The sequence below is a fragment of the Echinops telfairi genome, unplaced genomic scaffold (assembly GCF_000313985.2).
Source record: "Echinops telfairi isolate 266 unplaced genomic scaffold, ASM31398v2 ScPeMD7_3;HRSCAF=10, whole genome shotgun sequence".
Lineage (NCBI taxonomy): Eukaryota > Metazoa > Chordata > Mammalia > Afrosoricida > Tenrecidae > Echinops > Echinops telfairi.
In genome coordinates, this window is record NW_022103899.1 from 6901855 (window position 1) to 6909488 (window position 7634).

The window sequence follows — 7634 nt, forward strand, 5'->3', positions numbered from 1 at the left end:
ATATACAGTTGTTCTTTGATATAAAGCTCTTTCTTACACATATGAGTGTCTCTGGATTTGTTTCTCTAGTCTACCCAAACTAACACATACATCCAAACAAACTCTTGTATCTGAATGTTAATAGCACTCAGTTTTGTTTTTAATAGTAAAAAATGGGGGGAAATCCAAATGTCTATCAACTGGTACGGAAATGGTGTCAGGGGCCATTTCTGACCTCCCCCAGCTACATAAAAGGGAAGGAGAAGTCAACCCCACACTCTTGTAAGGCTGAATCCCACAATGCAGAGGTCAGACAAGCCTCAACCCTCTGTTCCTATTCATCTCATTCTGACACCAACAATCTCTCCCATGGCTCTCTACTTCCCTGCTGGGTTCAATAATCTATTTCAATGGCCACAGAGAACTCACAAAAAGTACTCACAGTTAGGGGATTTATGAGGGATGCTAACAAGATCAGAAATTGTTAAGGATCTAGTCCTTTATGTGTGCAGCAGCATCTCTTCTCAGCCATGGCAGTAAGCACATTTCTCTCTAGTCCTCAGCTTCTCAATCACTCAGCATCTGCCCTGCTTGAGCTACTTAAGTGCCAAAGGGCACCCCTTTCTGTAAGCCAGCCACCTGTCTGAAGGCACTCAGCATTATTTCTTTACTAATTCTGTGGGCAGGAAGCTCACTGTTCCACCTCATGACCTCAGTGCTGTGGCTTCTGGTGCCTCTGCTGCCTTTGGCGCCACTTCACACGGCTCTCACATGTGCTCAGCTAGGGGCTCTTTTTCTGCTGGTGGAATTCTCTCTTCTCGCTACTGAAATGACCCACTTTATACCCAATAGTGGGGAAAACTGACAAATCTCCTCTTAAGAGTTTTTGCGTATTATTTGCATGGTCCCACCTAAGCATTGTGTGAGAGCCATACCATGTAATTTCACTTCATTTCAACAAGTTGAACAGACAGATTGTGCCATATACCCACAGTGCAAAACTACACAGCAATGAGGGGGAAATGAACATACTGATCTATACTAAATCACGAATAAAACTCAAAATAATTATGCTGAGTGGAAAAGAAGTCAGACAAGAAAAAGACATATAATACAAGTCAATATATAGTGATGTGTTAGTCTGTGTAGAGAAACAAATTCATGGACACTGATATGTGTATAAGAAAGAGCTTTATATCAAAGAGCAATTGAATATTGAGAAAACATCCCAGCCCAGTCCAGATCCATAAGTCTGATATTAGCCCATGTGTCTGATAGCAATCTATAAATTCCTCTTCAGACTCACGCAACACATGAACTGATGCTGAATTAAGGAAGATCACAGGCTACTGGCTGGAAAGTCTTATGGATCCAGAGGCAATATGAGCATCTCAGCATTGGAAGGGGTCTTTAACGCAGCTCCATGTGTCTTGTCAGCTGCAATGTCTCCCAGGGAGTGAGCATGTGTCCCGCCTCCAACGAGCTATTTATCTCCTTAGTGCCTCCAAATGAGGTCATCAAGATGCAACCTGATTGACAGGCTAACCTCCATCCCTTCATTCTTAGGTCTCAAATTGACAACAGATTATGGAACTACCAAAAGTGACAAAAGTACAACAGTGGTTTTCTGGATACTGCAGTGAGGAGACAGGAAAAGGTGTGAAGCAGAGATTACAAGAATGCATGAGACAAATTGTAGGGGCGATGGAGATGTTCATTATGCTAATGATTTCACAAAACGTATGAGTCAAAACTTATGAAAGTGGGCATTTTAAATATGTATGATTTATTATATGTCAATTATACATCAACAAAGGTATTTAAATTCCTGATTTGACTTTACCATATACTGCTCATTTATTTACTTGGCTTTATGAGCTTCAATTGAAAACAATTATAATAATTTCAAAAATATTAACAATGACAAATAAGGTCTATTAAATGCTTTATCAGCCAGTTATTTTTTTAAATAATTTTATTGGGGCTTGTATTATTTGCATGATCCCACCTACGCATTGGGTGAGAGCCATACCATGTAATTGAACAATCCATGCATCTTATCACAATCCACACATCCATCCATTATGTCAAGTACATTTGTACATTTGTTGGATCATCATTCTCAAAACATTTGCTTTTTACTTGAGCCCTTGGTATCAGTTCCTCATTTTTCCCTCCCTCTCCATCCTCCCTACATCGTGAACCCTGGATAATTTATAAATTATTATTATTTTTCATGTCTTACACAGTCCAACATCTCCCTTCACCCACTTTTCTGTTGTCCATCCTCCAGGGAGGATGTTTTATGTACATCCTTGTAATTGGTTCCCCCCTTCTACCTCACCTTCCCTCTACCCTCCCGGTATCGCCTCTCTCACCACTGTACCTGAGGGGTTCATCTGTCCTGGATCCCTGTGTTTCCAGCTCTTATCTGTATCAGTGTACATACTCTGGTCTAGCTAGATTTGTAAGGTAGAATTGGGATCATGATAGAGGGGGTGGGGAGAAGCATTAAAGAACTAGAGAAAAGTTGTATGTTTCATCAGTGCTATACTGTACCCTGACTAGTTCGTCTCCTCCCTGAGACCCTTCTGTAATGGGATGTCCAGTTGCTTACAGATGGACTTTGGGTCCCCAATCTGCACTTCCCTTCATTCATAATGATATGATGTTTTTTTTTCTTTGATGCCTGTACCTGATCCCATAGACACCTCATGATCACACAGGCTATCAGCCAGTTATTATACTAAACATCTTACCTTTGCTTATCTGTTTAATCCCGCAACAAATAAAAACTAGGCATTAATTAGAACATACAAATAACTCTATTATACTGATAAAAAAAAATCTGGGACTTCAAAAAGACTAAGTAACTTATCCATTGTGGCACATGTGGAAAGTAGCAGAAATTGGATTTGAGCCATGTGTTCTGGCTCTAGGGTCCAATTTCTTTTACTTTTTCTTTTTTTAAACTTTTTATTGTGAGTTAAGTGGGGATTTACATTTCAGATAATCAATTTGTTACTCAACAATTTAAACTACGTATCAAACCTCCCAATAGCTTGCCCCGCCCCCCCCTCCGCCCAGGTTCTTAACCGTGCCTGAAGTGAGGAAAGGGAAAGGGAAATCCCCTTCACTCCTGCTCAGTTCTCCTGTTTGATTCTTCAAAGCTGCCCTTCCTCCACACTTTACCCCTCCCCATATACTGACCCCCTGGTAAAGACCAACAAGCCTTAAGAAAAGACTTCACCATTTGATTGTATTTCAATAGGTTATACAGTATATAAGGGGAAAATGCATAAAAGATTTTAAAATGTATGGGGTGCTCAGGCTAAATCATGCAACTTGTAATCTCGATCTTTGTGTTTAATTAAACCATTTTACATCTCTGGAATGAAGAGAATAAATTTTTGGAAAATTGATAATAATGCAAGTTGCTTCTGTCCATAGAAATGCAGTGTCCAATAGAATGCAATTGATGATCCACTTGGAACATGAAAACCATGGTTTTCATCTGTTAACCCACATGTCAGTAGTTTGAACTCACCAGCCACTCCTCAGAAGAAGGTCCTGGCAATCTTCTCCCTAAAGTTTGCAACTTAGGAAACCCTGTGAGGCAGTTCTAGTCTGTCATGTACTAGGATGATGAGTCAAAATTGATTCAAAGGTCCGTTAACAACACTGATCTGTGATGACTAATATTATGTATCTACTTGACTAAGCCATGGTTCATAGTCTTGTGTGGTTGACTTCCACTTTATGGTCTGATGTCATCCTCCATTTTTGTTATAAATTCTTACCTCTATGTGTTAACGAGGCAGTTTTAGTTTAAGAGTATCTTGAGTCAGAGCCTCCAAGAAGATGTAAATCAAAGTCCACCCTGACTTAAGTCACACTCTTACCTTGATGTGAAGGATGTTGAGGTAGGTAGTTTATTGTGCCAACCTGGCCGATAAACACGTGTGGGGTTAATTGAAGGCAGAGAGATAAGTGGCTCAGTGAGCCTCACCTTTCTAGTTCTAAGCTCTCTTGTTTTGTGATGGTCGCACCAGGGTGCAGCTGCCTTAGCAGTTCTCTGCTTCAGCTTGCAAGGCTCACTTCCTGCAAGAAGCTGAATGGACCTACCCCGATGCAGCCCTGGGTGCTGGAGCATCCGTACGGAGACCCCTGCCAGTGATGAGATGCTTACACATTCACTGACTCGGCTTTCCTCCTGCAGTCGGCATCATTGTGTCTGTTTTGTGAGATGGAGGAGGACTTTGTGGATTGGTGTTGGACATATGGGTTAATGTTGGACTTGTGGGCTTGGGCAGCACTGGGTTGGGATGTTTTCTTGATGCGCACTTAACCTTTATATAAAACTCTCTCTTATACATGAGTTGCTGTGGATTTATTTCTCTAAAGTACCCAGACTAACACAAATGTTTTCTTGTAGCTGTGATTTGCAATATATATATATAATAGCCCACCCCCAAAAAAACACACCAGATTTTTTATTATTTTACAAAACAACCTTAGCACCTTCAAAGTACTCTTCATTATACTTAATACATTTGTCAAGTCTGCGATTCCAATCTTAGAAACATCAAATCATCTGTTTGGATGGCTGACAGCATCTCCCTCATATTTTTCTTCACCTCTTCTATTTCATCAAATTACTGTCCTTTCATGTCCCCTTTCCTTCTTGATGTCCATGGGGCAAGAGAGGCATGCTGGATTAGGCCAGAAACTGGCACACTGAGATGGCTACATGAGTAGGTGCTTTGTTGTAGTGGCAAAACTAGTCCCCCATCTGCCACCAATCATGTGGTTTTGGGGGTGGGTTTTTTTATTTGTTTGGTTTGCATTTTTTGTCAAACACTGTTATGCAATCTTTTCAGAACCTCTAAATAGAAAGCTTAAGTAACAGTCTGACGAAGTAGAATGAACTCCAAATGCACTATCCCCGTCACATCAAAAAAACAAATGAGCATCGTCTTGATCTCTGATTTCAGTTGACATCTTCCATTAACTTCACTGGTGTTTTCTTTTGGGTCATAAGAATAGCTCCATGTCTCATCACCAGTAATTACACTGGGGCGGGGTGGAATGTCTAAGTTGCTTCAGGCCTGTTCTTTTTCTTTCTTTCTTTTTTATGACTATTATCAAGATTCTGTTAAGTGACTTTTGTTACAAAAGGAAAACAGATATGTATATAGATTTTTAATCATTTTATTGGGGGCTCTTAAGTAATCCATACATAGTGTCAAGCATATTTGTACATATGTTGCCATCATCCTTTTCAAAACATTTTCTTTCTACTTGAGCCCTTGGTCTCAGCTCCTCATTTTTTTCCTTCCTCCCCATTCTCCCCTCCTCATGAACCATTGATGAATTATAAATTATTATTATTTCTATTAAAGAAAGAAAGGGAGCCAACAAACCCAGGGACAAGGGAACAACAAGTGATCTGAAATCAGTGGTGAGGAAGGCATAGAATGCCTGGTGGACTTTGATCAAGTGCAATGTAGTCAAGAGAAATTACTGAAAACCAAATGAAGATCAAACACGATACTGGGACAAGAAGAAAGTAAAAGGAAATAGAGGAAAAATCTAGGAGGCAAAAGACATTTATAGAGGTGTAAATGCAGGCATGTACATATATATATATATGATAGGGATATAGATCTATGTACATATATTTATATGTTAAGTATTAAGGTAACAGATAGACATCGGGCCTCTACTCAAATACTCCCTCAACACAAGAACACTTTGTTCCAATAATCAGGCATCTGTGATGCTCACTTTCCTGACACAATTTCTGAAGACAAAATGGGTGCATAAGCAAATGTGATGAAGAAAGTTGATGGTGCCCAGCTATTAAAAGATGTAGCATCTGGGGTCTTTAAGGCTTGAAGATAAACAAGCAGGCATCTAGCTGGGAAGCAACAAAGCCCACATGGAAGGAGCACACCACCTGTGTGATCATGAGGTGTCAACAGGATCAGGTATCAGGCATCAGAAAATCTGAAACAATCATATTGATGTGAGCTAGTTGGGGAAGGGGGGCAGAGTGGAAAACCAAAGCCCATCTGCAAACAACTGGACATCTCTTTACAGAAGGGTCACAAGGAAGAGAGGAGCCAGCCAGGGTGCAGTATAGCACCAACAAATCATATAACATTCCTCTAGTTCTTTAATGCCCGGCCCCATCATGACCCCAGTTCTACCTTACAAATCTGGCTAGACCAGAACATGTACACTGGTACAGATAAAAGTTTTCAACACATGTAATCCAGGACAGATAAACCACTCAGGACCAATAATGGGAGTAGTGATATCATGAGGGTAGGGGGGAGATGGGGCAAGAAAGGAAGAACCAATTGCAATGATCTATGTACAACCCCACCCAACCACCCCCGACCCAGGGACAGAGCTGTTTTTTTTGTTTTTTTTAAAATATGGAACGCTTCACGAATTTGCGTGTCATCCTTGCGCAGGGGCCATGCTAATCTTCTCTGTATCGTTCCAATTTTAGTATATGTGCTGCCGAAGCGAGCACCAGAGCTGTTTTTTTTAAAGCATATTTCCACTCGATGCTATTTTTTCTGGTCAGTCAGAACCAGAGGCACAAATTTTACAGGACCCTTCTCATTCCCAAATCATCCGTTAAAATTCACTGAAACTGGGCTCCAAGACAATCCAGATAACTTCACCATCTCTTCCATGGTCTTTCAGTCGGTCTTCAAGCACAAGAATTTTGTCAACATTTTCCTCTGTTTGGGAAGTTGACAGACACTCAAAATGAATGTCAATTGACATTTCACCTTTTTTCAAATGAGAAACCATCCTTTCCCATAGTACTTTCCTTGAAAGCTGTGTTCAACATCCCAACAGTTTCCATGGAATTTTTCCCAAGAAGGAAATAAAATTTCACATCCCCACGTGGTTCTCTTAAATCAGTCATCACAAAAAAATGAGGTTTGAGAGAAACTGCTTGTACAAAAATACTGATTGTCACCAGAAAGTAGAGAGAACCTTCCCAGGTGATGCCACTGGGTACACTAACCCAGGATGAGTTGCTGGATGCTCTCCTAGTGTGTACTATGACATCCCCATTTGTGCAGTACTCCCATATGTGTGTGTGTGTGTTCTGCTTTGGATCCCACATCCAGCTTGTCATCATTTGATTCCAATTCTGTAGACTCTAGCTTATCATCTGACCTGCAAATATCAGGATTCACCAACTTGTACAACCTGACAAGCCTACCATCAGACCTGGCAATTGTAGGTTCAACAACCTTTGCAACCATGAAACAAGAGAACCCTCCAGCCTGATGCCTGGCCCATCCACCTGGAACTTACCAGCCTCCACAGCCATATGAGCCATGTTAGTGATATAATAGATGATAGATAGATGATAGATAGATAGATAGATAGATAGATAGATAGATGATAGATAGATCGATGATAGGTAGGTAGGTAGGTAGGTAGATAGACAGATAGATATAGAGATAGATAGGTAGATGATAGATAGATGATAGATAGATAGATAGTAGATAGCTGGATACATAGATAGATGATAGATAGATAAATAGATAGATAGCTCGATGATAGGTAGGTAGGCAGGTAGGTAGACAGATATAGAGATAGATAGGTAGATGATAGATAGA

The 7634-nt window shown here is 40.5% G+C and overlaps 1 non-coding gene across 1 annotated transcript; it reads right to left on the reverse strand.

Moving 5' to 3' along the window:
* Window positions 1-6416: 6416 nt before the first annotated feature.
* Window positions 6417-6523, reverse strand: LOC115872237. The gene has a single exon (XR_004047749.1). It is a non-coding gene; the product is annotated as a U6 spliceosomal RNA (small nuclear RNA).
* Window positions 6524-7634: the final 1111 nt, after the last annotated feature.